Source organism: Ictidomys tridecemlineatus, chromosome 9 (assembly GCF_052094955.1).
Source record: "Ictidomys tridecemlineatus isolate mIctTri1 chromosome 9, mIctTri1.hap1, whole genome shotgun sequence".
Classification (NCBI taxonomy): domain Eukaryota; kingdom Metazoa; phylum Chordata; class Mammalia; order Rodentia; family Sciuridae; genus Ictidomys; species Ictidomys tridecemlineatus.
Window position 1 is genome coordinate 79,597,598 of NC_135485.1, and position 17,394 is coordinate 79,614,991.

A 17,394-nucleotide genomic window follows, 5' to 3' on the forward strand; every position below is an offset into this window, starting at 1 on the left:
GGCATACACCACTGTGCCCAGCAAAATCTTTTTAACTTTTTTAAAAAATTGTGAAAAGTGTTTTGTGAGGACCATCAGCTACTTGAGTGTGCCCCATGTGCTCTCGTAGAGAGGGCTCTGGACCAGGAAGAGGGGAGAACTCCAGATCCTACAGAGGTGCCCAGGCTACATTCAGCCTCTCGTGGAGGCCTCAGCAGGCTGGATTAAGATGTGGCTGGTGATACCCAGAACAGGTATGGCCCTTCCCTTGCTCAAATATGTAGTGCCTTTTGCCAGAGTGCACCCCGGGCATACCCATCTCCAATCTGGGTCCAGCTTTGAGCTCTATGACATACCCATGGGACCCCTTAATCCTCTCACTTTGCTTAATCCAGATTGAATTCGTTTTGTTACTTGTAAATAAAACTCTTAGGAAAGAATCCAGCACTCTTTATCACCCCCCTTCCTATTTCTGTTACTGGTCAATCAGTTAGTTGGCTGAAATAAGAAGTAAAATATTGAAAGCATTCAAATCAACCTCCATAGTTGTAGATTGGTTTGGGGTATCTGGATAGGTACTTCTTTTGGAATTATCCAAACAAATAATTTGTTGCTTATTATATGTTTGCTTTTATTATGTTTATCATCTAGGGTTTTCCTCTTTCTGCTAGGTATGAGTTCTCGGCAAGGTGGGGATGTTTGCTTTTTCACTGCTTTATCAAAGGCTTTATAAGGTAGGTGCTTTATAAATGTGACTTAGAAGAATGATAAGCAGTCTTGCCAGAAACACTTAAGCCTAATATTATTAATCTTATTACAGCAGTGCTCCATTAACTAAAGTTTCACTTTCCATGGTTTTAGTTACCCAAGGTCCAAAAATATTCAATGGAAAGCTCCAGAAGTAAATAACTCATTATTATTATTATTATTATTATTATTATTATTATTATTATTATTATTATTATTATTATTCTGGTGCTGGGAATTGAACCCAGGGCCTTATCCATGCAAAGCAAGCACTCTACCAATGGAGCTATATCCCCAGCCCAACAACTCATAAATTTTTTAAAAATATATTTTGTAGTTGTTAATAGATCATTATTTTATTCATTTATTTATATGCAGTGCTGAGAATTGAACCTAGTGCCTCACACAAGCTAGACAAGTGCTCTACCACTGAGCCACAACTTCAGCCCAACAACTCATAAATTTAAAGTAAATTTATTATAGTATGTTGTTATAATGATTTTATTTTCTTACTAATAATTGCAGTTAGTCTCTTTACTGTGGCTAATTCACAAACTTTATCATAGGTATGAATACAAATTAAACTTTATCATAGGTATGAATACATGTATACAAAAGGATAGTATGTATAGAACAGGTTGTTCTACCTGTAGTTTCAAGCATCATGGGGGTGTGTGGATTGTAATGTGTTCCCCAAGATAAGGGGGGGACTACTGTATTAGAAATAACCCTGTTATGTTATTATCAAACTTTTTGTATCACTTTCAAAGAAATTGAGGAACAAAAGATTTTAAAAGGGGTAAATTTGATCTATTCCCTTTATTTATATATTTGATACTGCGGATTGAAGTCAGAGCCTTTACCACTGAATTACATCCCCGGTCCTTTTTATTTTTTATTTTGAGACAGGTTTTTGCTAAGTTGCTGAGGCTGACTTTGAACTTGTGATCCTCTTGCCTCAGCCTCCCCATTGCTGAGATTACAAGCATGTATCACCACACCTGGTTGGTCCCTTTATTTTATAGATGAAGAAAAACAGTCTCAAAGAATGGAAATGACTTGTCCAGCATCTCCCAGCCCTGAAGTGACAGTTGAGGACTATAGCTTAGCTCTCCCACTCACATATCTTCCTGTAATACCACACAATCTCTTATTCCTATTACTTATAGGAGAGTCATTGGGCAGGTTTTTTTTTCCTTCTGCTACGAGGTGACAATACACACCACAACAAGCTTGTAATTACTAGATGGTAGAGGATTTGGCTTTCCTGTCACCAAAGCACCAACAAAGCAGGAACATCCACCTGCAGGCTGTGGCAATAATATACTTTCTACTCTGGCCAATAGACCAGTGTTATTTCACTGGCCTGAAATTGTTCTGTACCTATGAACAGCAGGGATCCCAGGCAATGTCCAAAATGATCACACCTTTTTCTTAGCCCTGACTTTCCAGATTCTTCCATGAAGCAACCCATCTCCCAATCACTTTGTCCCAGGCCAGGACCAATTTGGATCCCCTGCAGACAGGTAATAGAAGAAATTCCCATATATGGGCATTATTGTCAACTTTTGTATTCCTGAAACCCCCATGGTTCAGGATGGGGGATATAAGATGATTCCAGAAAATCCTGAGAGTTGAGCCCCTGAGCTTCCCCTAGATTACTAAGGTATCCAGGAATTGATAGAAATATCCAAATGATTGAATGATGTACTCCATTAGCAAGTAAGAGTGCATCTATCCAAAATGTCCCTGCTGAGAAAGTTCAATGTGCTGTTAAATTGCGATCATTGTAGAGGATTTTCATTTTATTTGCCATCTACGATTTGTTAGATCAAAGAATAGTAATGTGTATATAATGATCATGTCATAAAATGAAGTTAGAAATAAGATGTAGCAATAATGGGACAAATCTGATAATGTGGCATGAAACTAGTTCTATACATGAATTTCCCCCTCTGAATACATTTAGAAAAGAAACTAGACAAAGCTAGATACTCGGCATTTGGAGACCTCTGGGAATGGAAACCTGATCCTAGGCATTGGAATATGAACTATAACTCTAGAAATTAATTTATTCTTCATTTGGAGAGGTTTTGCCTGAAAAAAAAATCCTGATTTGTCACCATAAGAGAGTAAATTTTCCAAGGCAAGGGTTGTGGTTCAGTGGCAGAGAGCTTGCCTCACACATGTGAGGTACTGGGTTCCATCCTCCGTACCACATAAAAATAAATAAACAAAATAAAGATATTATATCCATATATGACTAAAAAAATAATTTTAAAAGGAGGGTGAATTTCCCTTCAAAGGAGTCAGTTCCAGCTGGATGTGGTAGTGCACTCCTGTAATTCAGCAGCTTGGGAGGCTGAGGCAGGTGGATCATGAGTTCAGAGCCAGTCTCAGCAATTTAGTGGGACTCTGAGCAACAAAGAGAGACCCTGTCTCTAAATAAAATATAAAAAAGGGCTGGGGATGTGGCTCAGTGGTTAAGCACCCCTAGGTTCAATCCCTGGTACCAAAAAAACAAAAAAACAACACCTCCACAGTCCTTGTCTGAGACAGCTGGTCAAGACAGCTCTAACTGTGGGCCCTGGTGGCTGGTGAATTATTTGGCACCCCTTCAAACTGACATTCTTTAAATATTTTTCAGCATTTTCTTAGTTGGGGTAGAAAGAACAGATTGTCTGCTAATAAAAACTGTATATCTCTTTCTGTACATTAAAAATAAAGGAGTTATTATATGCCTCTGAAATAAAAATGCACTGGAAATTAAGGAGCTGATTATTCAAAACGTTGCAAGAACATTCGTGGATGAGGAACTCCTCTAGGTAAAGGAGGAGGACCATTGTTTATTGAAGCAGGTAGACCAAGAGCCAACCATAAGGCCCACAGCACTGGGAGAAAAATTGGGTAATAAGTCTCATCTAAGTCACTCAGGAAGGGGGAATATAATCAGTTAGCCTTTTTTCCAGGACACAAAAGTTGGGGCGATTTCAGAAGACAGCAGGATGGTAAACTTCTTCATTATTGCTCTTTTCCATGAGCATGTGGCTCCATTAGATATTGTCAGGACCTATTTGACAACATTCACAATTTTTTCAAAAAAAATTTTTTTGTGTGTGTGTGTGTGTTTTATCAGAGATTGAACCCAGGGGGGCTCTACACTGAACTTCATCTCCAGTATTTTTTTCTTTTTTGTAACAGGGTTTTTCTAAGTTTTCAAGACTGGCCTTGAACTTGCTATCCTCTTGCCTCAGTCTCCCAAGTAGCTGGGATTAGAGGAGTGTGCCATCATGACTGGCCATTTGAATATTTTAAGGGAGGTTTTGAGTGTGTGTGTGTGAACCAGGTCCTTGTGAATGCTAAGCATGTGCTCTACCACTAAGCTACATGCCCCCCGACATTTAAATTTTTCTTTCATTTCACCATTTTTCTGCCATTTGTTGCTGAACAGCGTACATGGCATACACTTCCAAGGATATGCTCAAAATCTACATGTTCTTTCTTCTGCTTTGCATATGACAAATACTTCCCTACTTTTCTGAAGTTCTCATTTTTCAGTTTTCTTCTGTTAGTTTCTGAATTTGGCAATTTCCTGTCAAAAATACTCAAGAGTTTACAGTTTACATAATAAAATAAATCACTCATCTCTATTATTAGTGCTAACCCAGGCAATGCTTTGTCTGACATTATCTTTGGGGGACTGTCAGCTGGTTGGTCTTAGACTCAGGGGTGTGTCCGAGGTTGCTCAGAACACTTGCTTGAATGCATAGAGGAAGTATTGTTGAGGAATTGTACATTTGTTGATTTTTTTCCCTTTGAGGACATTTTGCCAGTTGTGTGAAGATTCTTGTGTGGATGCTGGTGTTAGGGCACCCTACTTCCCATATATTCTAATAATTTTTTAAAAATTAGCATCATCAAGACATAATTCTTATATCATAAAAATCACCCTTTTAAAAATGTACAAGTCAATGTTTTTGGTACATTCATAAAGTTGTCAAAACAACATTTCCTTCTAATTCTGGAATCTGTGATGGTGGGGGGAGGTGGTGCTGGGGATTGAACCCAGAAGTTCTCTAAAACTGAGGTATACTTACTTCTATCCCTTTTTATTTTTTGAGACAGGCTTCCCCTAAGTTGCCCAGGCTGACCTTGAACTTGTGATCCTTCTGAATCCTGCAGCTTCCTGAGTTGCTGGGATCTTAAGCATGAGCCAGCATGCTTGGCTCTATTTCCAGAACACTTTGATCTTCCCACCAAAGAAGCCCTGAACCCATTAGCAGCCACTCCCCACTCACCCCTTCCTCAACTCCTGGAAACCGTTAATCTATTTCTGTTTCTATAAATTTGCTGATCCTGAAAATTTCATATATATGGAAACATAACCAATGTGGCTTCCTTTCATTTGTATCTGATTTCTTTCACTTGGCATGTTTCTAAGATTCATCCATGTTGCAGCACAATCAACACTTCATTCCTTTTTATTGCCAAGTAATGTTTCATTGTTTTGCTTTTTTCACATTTTATTCCCTCATCAGTTGATGGACTTTTGGGCTGTTTCCACTTTTTACTTATTCTGAATAATTATGTTGGGAATGTTTCTATACAAGTTTTTGTGTAGACATGCTTTCATTATCTTGGTACCTAGAAATAGAATTGCTGAGTCTTAAGGTAATTCTATGTTTTGCTTTTTGAAGAACTGATAACTCTTTCCAAAGGAGCTACCTCAATTTGCATTTTACATAGTGATGTATGAGAGTTCCAATTTCTTCATATCTTGTTCACTTTGCCACTGTCCATCTTTTTAATATAGAAATCCTCGTGGGTATAAAGTGTATCTCATAGTAGGTTTGATTTAAATTTTCCTAGTGACTAATGCCTTGAGAATATTTTCCGGTTCTTATTGTCACATGCATATCTTTGGAGGATGAAGATTTGGGGTCATATTTCTGAGTTGTAAAAGTACTCTTTATATTCTGGATACTAGTCTCTTATAAGAGGTACAATTAGCAAATATTTCCTCCCATGCCTGGTTTGTCTTTTCACTTTTTTGACAGTGTCCTTTGAATCATAAACATTTCAAATGCTGACAAAGTCCAGTTTTTCTATTTCATTCTATGACTGCTTGTGCTTCCAATGTTTTAGGGCCACATAGAGCTTACGGCCCAGTTAGCCAGTGGCCTGACCCTTTCCTTGGTCTGGTCCATGTGAGGCCCTTGAAAGCTTTGAAAATACTATTACACATGTGTTAAAAGAACAACTTTAGACAAAGTAAATTTATCAGAATTTATTTGAGCCAAGAATGATTCATGAGCCAGGAAGCACTCAGAACAAGAGAGGCTAGAATGCTCTGCCTGGCAGTGTGAGCAGTGAGCTTCCATAGGCTGAGTGCACAGCAGACTGAGTAGGACATCACCTGATTGGCTAATGCCTGGGCATTTGCCACTTGAGGGGAATAATGTGATCAGTTAGCTGCCTCCATTGGATGAATCTTGGGTATTTGTGATTGGCTAAAATTGTTATTTGTTGCAAAAAAAAAAAGAAGAAGAAGAAGAAAGAAAGAAACAAGTAAGGGGGGCTGGGGATGTGGCTCGGGTGGTGGCGTGCTTGCCTGGCATGCGTGCAGCTCAGGTTCGATCCTCAGCACCACATACAAACAAAGATGTTGTGGCCGCCAAAAACTAGAAAATAAATATTAAAATTTCTCTCTCTCTCTCTCTCTCTCTCTCTCTCTCTCTCTCTCTCTCTGTCCTCTCTCTCTCTCTCTTTCCTCTCTCTCTCTCATTAAAAAAAAAAAGAAAAGAAACAAGTAAGGTATCCAGGTCAAGTTAGGTTGGGGTCCATTAAGTAGGAACTCAAGTATGGACACAATCTCAGGCTAATGGCTTTCTACTTATTGCATTCAAGAACAGTTTACTGCTGTGACTACACTTTTTCTCCTTCAAGACAGCAATAATGGCAGTGTCCCTGAGCATTGTCTCAGAAATACCAATGATATACTATGGAGCAAAGTGCTGACACCTTTCCTATTCAGAAGAGTTTGAGCATTCTTCAAGCCTTTGATAAAACATTTCCCTCTCCTGCATTCCTTGGAATTTTCTTTCCATGAAAGAACAAAGGCCTTAGGTCAAATTTGAGTCTTCCACATTGCTCTAGAAGATTCACAAATAGATATTATTAATAAGTTCACTGAAAAGTTCTGTAATAAATAAACATGTTTAAAGTAAAGTTGCACAAAATATTTCACCTTGAAACTATTCCAATAAGGACTTGATAGTTTTTCAACTAGTTCATGCTTGATTGACGAGAAAGGATGGATGTCTTAGGAAAATCTCAACCACCTGACACAATCACAATTTATTTGATATTCTCATCAGAGTCTATGAGAGATGAATGGGCCTCCCCTCTCTTATAGCCACTCCCTCTGGGATATGTGGATTCTGAGTAATCAGGGAAAGGAGAGAAACAATGGGTGGTCTCAGATGGAGAACTTAAGGACTAGACCTAGACATCACTCTCCATTACCCTCTGCTCATCCCATGCTCCTTTGGCCTGGACAGATGGTCCCCAGTTTTTGATGATCTAACTTGTGAAATTTTTACTGCTCCAGTAAAAACCATAGTTAATTTTTGGATTTGGGTCTTTTCCTGGACTGGTGATGTGTGGTATGATCCTCTCTTGTTTTGCTGGGCAGCAGCAGCAGCAAGCCACAGCTTACAGTCAGCCCGTCAGTCATGAGGTGAAGCAACTAACACTCTACAGTGTGCTGCATTGCTAAGCTAGGAAGCTCAGTAGGCCAGTGGACTGAATGTATTTTGGACTTAGGATATTTCATACTTAGCGATGGAGGTACATGGATATAACTCCACCATAAGTTGAGGAGGAACAATTGTTATCTCTCTAGATGTAATGTGGTCTACCTGTGTGACTGGGGGAAAAGGGTTTTGACACCTAGTGTTGTATGGGCCACATACTTTTGGAAGCACTACTCAACTGGCTTATGTGCCTACAGAGTAAGTGCATGTATTGACTGATGTTATGGGAAGAAGCTTGGTGTCTTATGTGGCCTCCACTCCTGGATGCCGCTTGATGGTGATGCTCCCTCTGAAACCAGTGAGAACATTGCTTATTCTGACCTTGCACATATCTGTCAATAATGTATATTCTTACAATCAACAGAGAAACATTTGGGAAAGTATATGTCAAACACTTTCACATTTTTATTTCATCAGGGGCAAAATTGGAAAGAACAATTGAGTGCAGTACTTTAATTACACCACCAAAAACCAGGTGGGTGTGATTGCTAATGTAAGGATATGTCTCTGTGGACATGAAGACCAGATAGAATTCTGAAAAATGGAAATAGTTGATGCGTTTACATGGCCAGACTTTATCTATTATTATTTAGTGTCTGGAGATGCAGTAAAAAAAAAAAAAAGAAAACAAATGACTAGTGCTAGTGGTAAATACTTGACATTTTCCCAGAAAGAAAAATAGATCTTTCTGTGGTTGGTACATTGGTAGATACCATATGCTGTGTTCTAGACATCCATAAATAGCCCTGAAAAACACGTTAATATTTTACACAAGAAAATCAATAACCCCCTACTGTATGCATATGATTGCTATTATGCCTCATTAAAGTGTATTTAAAGCCTTTTCCATATCAAGTGGGATTGGAAAAGTAATGAGAGTCCCTGAGCATGTGGTGTTGAAAAGGAAGAAGTGACACAAAGGCTTAGAAAAGGTCCTGTGAGTAGAAGTTGAGGGGCTTGGAGTGTCCAGAGATCAGGCACAGACCAGAAGAAGCTGGTCCCTGATGGCCAGCCTACCTGACATTCTCAAGGCTCTCCAGAATTCCTCTGCCTTCCAGTCTGGGCTACTGCTGAGACCAGCCTGTGCCCTTTCCTGCTGAAGGTGGCTGCCAAAGAGGACGCCCCAAGGTGATCTGTGCTCCAAGGTGCTCCAGGGACCAGTTCTCAGCATCTATACAGAGGCAAATCTTGTTTTGGGTGCAGCCTGGAACAAAGGTAGAGTGCTGCTTCTGTTAAAGTCCCTGACCCTCCCTGCTTCCTCCACTGTTCCCAGGGGCTACCACTATGCCCCTCCCTCTTGGGACTACAGAGAGGCCTCCAAATACCAGTGAGCCCTGATGCCCCCGTAGTTTTCAGGATAGTAGCCATCCCTGTTGCTGTTTGCTGGTATTTCTTTTTCCGTTTTAGCACCCACACCTGCTTTCTGTACCCCAGAGCTACACCCTAGCCTGCCTTACTGTGATTGCTCCCTTTCACATGTGCTCCCTCCACTGTGATGTTGTCCACCACAAGGACTTAACTACAGTCTAGCTCTTAAGTGTCCCCAAAAGTCATGTGTTAAGGGTTTGTTCCATGTCCTATGGTGCTACTGGGAAGTAGCACCAGACCAAACCAAACCAAACCAATATGAATTCACTCATGTTAAATGCCACATTATACATCTGCAACTTAAAGGAAAAAGATCTCAAACAGACCAGATTTTCAAAAAAAAAAAAAAACCAGGAAATTCCAGTTTACCCAAGTCAATCTAACAAGAAAGACTCTATGCTTTAACCATTAACAACAACAACAACAACAACAAAGGTAACCTGAAATAATCTGACACTATCTAATCACCTTTTTTTCCCTCTACTATTTGATTTTCAAAACCCACAGTTTATAAAACCCACTGTTCTACCATTGCCTGGTAGGAGTGCGTATTCTATCCTATAAAATGAAGGCTGCCCATTTCATGAATTGCAAATAACAGCTTCATTATTAGTCCATTTCTCATTGCCATAACAAAATAAATATCTGAGGCTGGATACATTATAAGGAAAACAGGTTTATTTGGTTCACATTGCTGGAGGGTCAAATTCATGGCTGCCGGCATTGGTTTGGCTCTGGTGAAGGCTTATACAGTCAGCTTATGTTAGTCATATAACAAATACCTGCAATAGTCAACTTGTAAGGAGACAAGCTTTATTTTGGTTCATTTAGAAGTTTCAGTCCAAGATCAGAAAGTGCTCTCCTCACAGTCAGGAAGCCAAAAAGAGAGGCTGAGGAAGAGACTTGCGTCCCACAATCCCCTCTGAGGGCACATGTCCAGTGACTTGAAGGTCAAGCACTAGTCCCTACTTCTTAAAGGTTCTACCACCTCCTAGTAGCACCATGGGACATGGAACAAACCATTAACACATGACCTTTGGGGACACTTAAGAGCTAGACTGTAGTTAAGTCCTTGTGGTGGACAGCAACACAGTGGTGGGTGCACTGTAAAAGGGAGCAATCACAGTGAGGAAGGCTGGGGTGTAGCTCTGGGGTACAGCACCTGCCTAATGCAGGCAAGGCCATGGGTTCCATCCCCAGTCCCACAAAACAAACCAACCCCACACACTGAGGCATTGAGGCAGAGGCAGCAGGAGGTACTGGACTTGCTCCTTTGTAATAACTCTCTCGAGAACTAAATTAGGGTACCACAAGAACTACCTGAATCCCCTTCCAGGACGACCCCCGTGAGCTAAGTTTTTTAGGTTAGAGTAATATTTCCAGGCTGTATGACTAATTTTCAAGAAAGAAAGGAAGAGAGGCAGGGATGGGAGGGTAGGAGAAGGTCAGATAGATCCTGCTTCTGAGGTCTTTCCTGCTGTTCAAAGTACTCAGCATACTAAAGCAGGATATTTTGGAGATTCATTTTCTGAGCCCTAACACCCTAAATGAGAGACTCTATGGAAACTATTCATAACAGAAAAGAGAAGCATCAAGAAGGCCCACCTCTTTCCCCACCCGGGGAGTCTCTGCTGCTTCCCCAAACTAACCTAACCACAGGCATTGCTGGGTTTCCCCATTTAGTCTGTTACCATTGGATCCTACCCTTTTATCCAATCACATTCCAACACAGCTGCCCATGCTCACTGATCCTAAGGATAAAAATGGGTCTTTTGGATTTTTATCGGAAGATTTCTGTGTAATATAAGACTTTAAGTAAATGTATTATGTCTTTCTTTTGTTAACCTGTCTTTTGTTATTGAAGTGTCAGTCATGAACCTATAAACCATCAGGATAGATCACACTTTCCTGGCCCCGTAGAAAACATGTACTTGATTGCCCACTTACTAAAAGTTGAGAGGCCCTTCCAAAAAGTTAAAATAAACAGACACCATTTATAATAATAATAATTATAGCTTCTGAAGTATACTGAGTTTTAACTCTAGTTCTTCTGTTTTTAAGATTTGTGGCTTAATTTTTTAAATTATTGTTTTTTAGTTATAGGTGGACACAATATCTTTATTATATTTTTATGTGGTGCTGACGATCAAACCTAGTGCCTCACCCATGCTAGGCGAGTGATCTACCTCTGAGCCACAACCCCAGCCCCAAGATCTGTGACTTTAAACAAGCTATATTACCTCTCTAAATTTAAGTGTCTCATTCTGTAAAAGGAATAGAAAAATTTTTTCTAGTAATTAAACTAAATAAAATAATTAACTTAGAGCTCATAGCACAGTGCCTAGGAAATATTACATGTTAACTTTTTAATCAGATGTAGTGACACACACTTCTAGTCCCAGAAACTCAGAGGAGTCTGAGGATTGCAAGGTCCCAGCCAGCATGGGCAACTAGGTGAAACCCTGTACAAAATAAAAATAAAAATGTGTGGGTATATAATTAAGTAGTAGAGTTCCCATGGTTTCTATTCCTAGGACCGCACACAAAAAAAGTCTTTTTTTCCCCATCAAAACCAAGATCTTTTTAGAAGACTTCACTAGTGTCAATAGTATCCATCCTTCCCTTTCTCTATTCTCAACTCCATTTTTGTTTCTTACCTAACCTCAGCTCCGTGGTTTGTCCTTCCAAAGGTACCTCAATTGGCAGGCCAATCAGAATCACTTGTGATAATTCATCTCAAACCCTAAAATTCAGGAGGGCTTAGAATGATGTGTCTCAACCCTGAAAGAAAATAGCTGTTGACCAATATTGCTATGTTCAGCAAAGCTATCCTTCAGATTTAAAGAAGAAATAACAACTTCCAAGATAAGCAGAAACTTAAAGAATTCATGAATGCTAAGTTGGCACTACAAAAATTACTTGAAGAAATAATATGCAAAAGAAATCAAAATATGCAAAAGAAATCAAAACCAAACTCCAGAGCTCACAAATGGACAAATCTCATTGAAGAGTTGCTACACAAATAAGATACAGGACCAAATTAAATATTATGAATAAATCAAAATGGCACAAATTAATAAACACCTCTTTTTAATAATACTGAATATTAATGCCCTCAACTCTCCAATTAAAAGACATAGGCTGCCAAAATGGATTAAAAAATAAGAGCCAACTCTATGTTGTTTGCAAGAAAATCACCTTAGAGGTAAAGACATCTAAAGGCTAAAAGTAAAAAATAAAAATTGATATACCAGTCAAATGGAGCCCCAAACAAGCAGAAATAGCTACTCAAGGAGCCCAGAAACAAGCAGGAATACAGATTCTCATATCCAAAAAAGAGAACTTCAAGCCAAAATTAATTAGAAGAGACAAAAAAAGTCACATCATACTGATAAAGGGAACAAACCAACAAGAAGATATAACAATAGTAAATATTTATGCTTGAAATGTTGATGCACTTAAACACATAAAGCAGACACTACTCAACTTAAAGAAGGCTTAGACCTCACTACAATACTAGGTGATTTCAACACACCCTGCTTTAATAGATAGGTCGTTCAGAAAGAAAATCAGGAAAGACCCTTCAGACCTAAAAACTTAAATGAAATGGACTTAACAGACATCTACAGAATATTTCATCCAACAATAGCTGAATTCACTTTCTTCTCAGATGCTCATGGAAACGTCTACAAAATCAGGTTACAAAGGAACTCTAGTAAACACAAGAGAATTGATATAATTTCTTGCATCCCATCAGATCATAGTGGGATGAAATTAGAAACCAACACTCCCCCAAAACTACAGAAACTATAAAAACAAGGAAGACTGAACAATACACTTTGAATAACAAATGGAAATATTTTTAGAAATTATAGTATAAAACAGTAATACTGATGCACATTCCAGAGCCTCTAGGACACAGTAAAGGTAGTTCTAAGAGTAAAGTTGATATCTATGAGTGACTACAGTAAAAAATCTGAAGATCAAGGCCTTAGAAAAATGATAACAAACCAATTTTAAAAAACAGTAGAAGTAATTAAAATCAGAGCCCCAAATCAATGAAATAGAAAATTTAATAAATTGTAAAAAATCAATGAAATAGTTAGTTCTTTTAACAGATAAGCAAGATAGATTAAAAATCCTTAGCCATATTAACAGAGAGAGAGAGAGAGAGAGAGAGAGAGAGAGAGAGAGAGAGAAATATCACAGTTATAAAAGTAGAGATGAAAAAGATGAAATCATGACCGATATCACAGGAATCCAGAGGATCATTAGGGGCTATTTTGAAGATTTATACTCCAATGAGTTGGAAACCAAGAAGTAAACATGTTTGTAGACATATGTGACCTGCCGAAAGTGAATCAAGAGGACATAGAAAACCTAACCAGACTAATATCTAGCAATGAGATGAAAATACTAATAAAAGCCTAACAAAGAAAAGCCCAGGTCCAGATGGATTTTCTGTTAAATTCTACCAGGACACATCAAGGAAAGAAAACTATAGGTCAATATCCTTGATGAAATTAAATGTGAAAATTCTTAATAAAATAGTAGCAAACCATATTCAATCACATATTAAGAAGACTGACCATCATGACCAAACTGATTTTATTCCAGGGATGTAAGGAAGGTTTATCATATGCAAATCAATAAATATATGACAGAAGATTATTATCCAGATACATAAAGAACTCAAAAAGTTACCATCAAAAATCTAAATAACCAAATCAGTAAATGGGCAAATGAGTTATACAGAAACCTCTCAAAAGAATAAATACAAATGGCCAACAAATATATATATAAAATGTTCAACATGAGCAATTACATTTGATTTGCAGTTTGCAAACCAAGACTACATTGAGATTTCATCTTCATTTATTTAGAGTGGTAGTAATCACAATTACAAACAATAATAAATGCTGGAGAGGACGTTCAGAGAAAGGAACACTTTTACACTGTTGGTGCAATTGTTAGTTAGTAAAACTGCTATGGAAATCAGTATGGAAGTTACTCAAAAGACTAGGAATGAAACCACTACGTGACCATTGGTATTCATTCTAAAGAATTAAAATCAGCATACTGTATTATTACATGCATGCCACGTTTACAGCAACACAGTTCCTACTAGCCAAATTATGGAATCTGCCTATGTAGCTATCAATGATAAGTAGATAAAGAAAATGCGGTATATATACCCAGTGGAATTTTATTCAGCCATAAAGAAGAATGAAACAATGTCATTTGCTGGAAAATGAATAGAACTCGAAAGCATTGTTTAGCAAAGTAAGCCAGACTCAGAAAGTAAACAGTCGTATGTTCTCTGTCATATATTTCTCGTATATAGAAGCTAGAGAGAAAAAAAGGAGAGAAAACATACAGGGGCAGGGGAATCTCATGAAAAAGAAAGGGAGACCAGTGGAGCAGAGGATAGGGACCAGGGGGAGGAACAGGGGAGGGAAAAGGGAAATACTGGGGAACAAAATTGACCAAATTACATTGTTATATAATGTGCACACATGAATATGTAACAATGAACACCACTACTATATACATATCTACTTATACATTTATAACAATATAAATATATATGAATAATTATATACATAATTGTATATATATGTGTATAATTATAATCCACCAATTAAAATATGGGAAACCAAACAAACAAATCCAAAGATGAAAACAACAGCAAAAAAACACCCAACAACAACAAAGTTGACTCAGTCACCATGCTGGAAACTCATTCCTTTACCATTCTGTAGGCCCATTTTGGGAAACTGAAAAACTGCACAGAATCCTCCATGTCCCCTGGCCTTTCAGCTATTAAGACTTAAAAATTATGCTGTTGAGCCTAGGACTGTCTTCTATTTTCAGAAAGAAAGTTTCTGCCTCTTTGCAGCCTTTTCATTTTTCATTCATTGACTCCCAAAACCATGATCAGTGAGGACTAGGAAGTCTGATGCAATCTGGCTGTCAAAAGTCAAGAGGTAGACCTTTGTGGGATTCACTGGAAATTTCCCTAAGCAATTATATAAAGCTGGAATACAGGGAGAGTGCACCATCCTTTTCCTAAGAGGACCGACTCTTTCCATTGAGAATATGCCCATTTTCTCTTGTTCTATTCCTGCTAAAAAACTTTTTTCTTTTACTAAGTCTCCTGTGTTGCCTGGAATCATCAAGATTAAGCAAGAACCTAAGAATCTGGGACAGAAACATCCTTATCTGGTGTGCTCTGGCGCCACCTGCTGGTCTCCTCTGCAACACCAATTGTGCATGCATGCAAACTGACTAGATTCTTGCTGCATGGGAATTTTGAAGAAGTCCCAGGATAGGAAGAAAGAAGTACAGCAACACAGGTATAGCAACATGTTATCAGGTTGTTCCGGTGAAGAGACAGCCAAAGTCTGAGTGATACTGGGGGTTTCATGAGGGGCAGAGAAAATGTAAGGCAGAAGGGATTTGAGTGACATCTGTCAAAAATTGAGGGTTTGAGATTTTTATCCTATTTACAAGTTAAGCAAGCTTGCCATAATCTCATGGATACTGGTAGAAGAGATCAGACTCTGAGACAAAGAATTTTTTAATTCATAAACATAGAAGTAGTCAGGGTAACAGCATTTCCCTAACAGCCAATTCCATGAAAAATGTGAAAGTTAATTTTTTTTTTTATAACAGGGATTGAACTCAGGGGAACTTAACCACTGAATCACATCCCCAGCCCTTTTAATATTTTATTTAGAGACATGATCTCACTAAGTTGCTTAGAGTCTTGTCAAATTGCTAATGCTGGTCTTTGAACCCTTGATCCTCCTGCCTCAGCCTCCCAAGGCATTAAAGGCATGCACCAGCATACCAGATGTGAAGCTTAATTACAGTTACCTCCTTTTATGAGAGGTAGAACCATAGAGACTCAGAAAAAAGCACCCCATAACAGTATATAGGATGTACCATATAAAATTACTAAAACTTGAGTATGTACCCTAACTCCCCTATTTTGCCCTGGCATGAGATTTTATTTCACTTACCTTTGATGCACCCAACACTAATCATAACTTTAATCCATGATGGTGACACTTTACATACACACACACACACACACACACACACACACACACACACACCTACCTTCCCTGTTCAAACTTATTTAATCTCAGGCTACACAGAAACAAGCAAGCTAGATGACAGACTCTGGGAAGCCAAGGCCCAGGTCTGTGCTGTATCCCAGAATATTGAACAGTACCTGATACCTAGTAGGACCTCAACATCTCTCTGTTCAGTGTATTTATGACCAGAAATACCTGTCTGACTTCCCTGTAGAGCACTGTGTTCAGTAGGATGCACCATTTAAAAGTGACATTTCCTGGGGCTGGGGCTGGGGCTCAGCGGTAGAGCACTCGCCTAGCACGTAGGAGGCTCTGGGTTCCATCCTCAGCACCAGATAAAAATAAATAAATAAAATAAAGCTATTGTGTCCAACTACAAATGAAAGAAGAAATAGTTATTTTAAAAAGTGAGATTTCCAATCCATGAAACTACAAAAGGCCTCAAGGCTGACAGCTCAGGGAAAACGTCCTATAAGAAAGGGTGAGGGACAAAGGTTTGCAGTTTCGCAGATGTGATGGTTTGTTGGTGTCCCTCAAAAGTTCCTGTGTGAGACAGTGCAAGTTAGGAGAGCCTTAACCTAATTAGTGCATTGAACCCCTGGGGGGGACTCACTGGGTGGTAATGTATGCAGTAGGGTGTGGTTGGAGAAGGTAGGTCTCTAGGGACTGCCCCTGGGGTTTCTTATTCTGTCCTGGTGAGAGGAGCTCTCTCTCTGCTTCCAGGGTGTCCTGTCCTGAGCTGCTTCCCTACTCCACACTCTTCTGCAGTGATGTTCTCAACCCTGATGAGTTGTCCAAAAATCAACTCAAATAGGCTATTGGTGGCTTCCCTTATCTTTGGTGTGTGCATCTTGCTCAAGCAGTTGGTCACTAAATGCAGCTGTCCCCAAAAAGAGATCATCTCCTCTCAGCTGCATCCTGGGTAATGATCAGGAAGACCAGTTTGGAAGTTTCTTAATAAAATCAAACACATACCCATCACAGAACCCAGCAAATCTCACTCCTAGCTATTTCTCCTAGAGAAATAAGAACTTAGGCTCACACAAAAGCCTGTACACGAATGTTTAGATGGCTCTCTTCATAATCACCCCAAACTGAAACGAATTCAAAAGTCCCTAAACTGTTGAATTGTAGGGAGCTACTCTGAATGATTCACACCTTCCATCCTGGAGCGGAAAGACTTTGACCGGTCACTACATCTTGTAGTGATCTGGACATTGCTCCGGTCCAGGAAGTTTGAGGGCGTGTCTTCAGACATAGGCATGTAGCCCCATGGATTGAGCTACATTCACCTATTCCTTTGTAATATTAACGCTTTGCCCTGTTTGGGACAGAATGTTCCATGGAAATGATTCTTTGTGTGTCCCCTTCTCTTGCTGGGC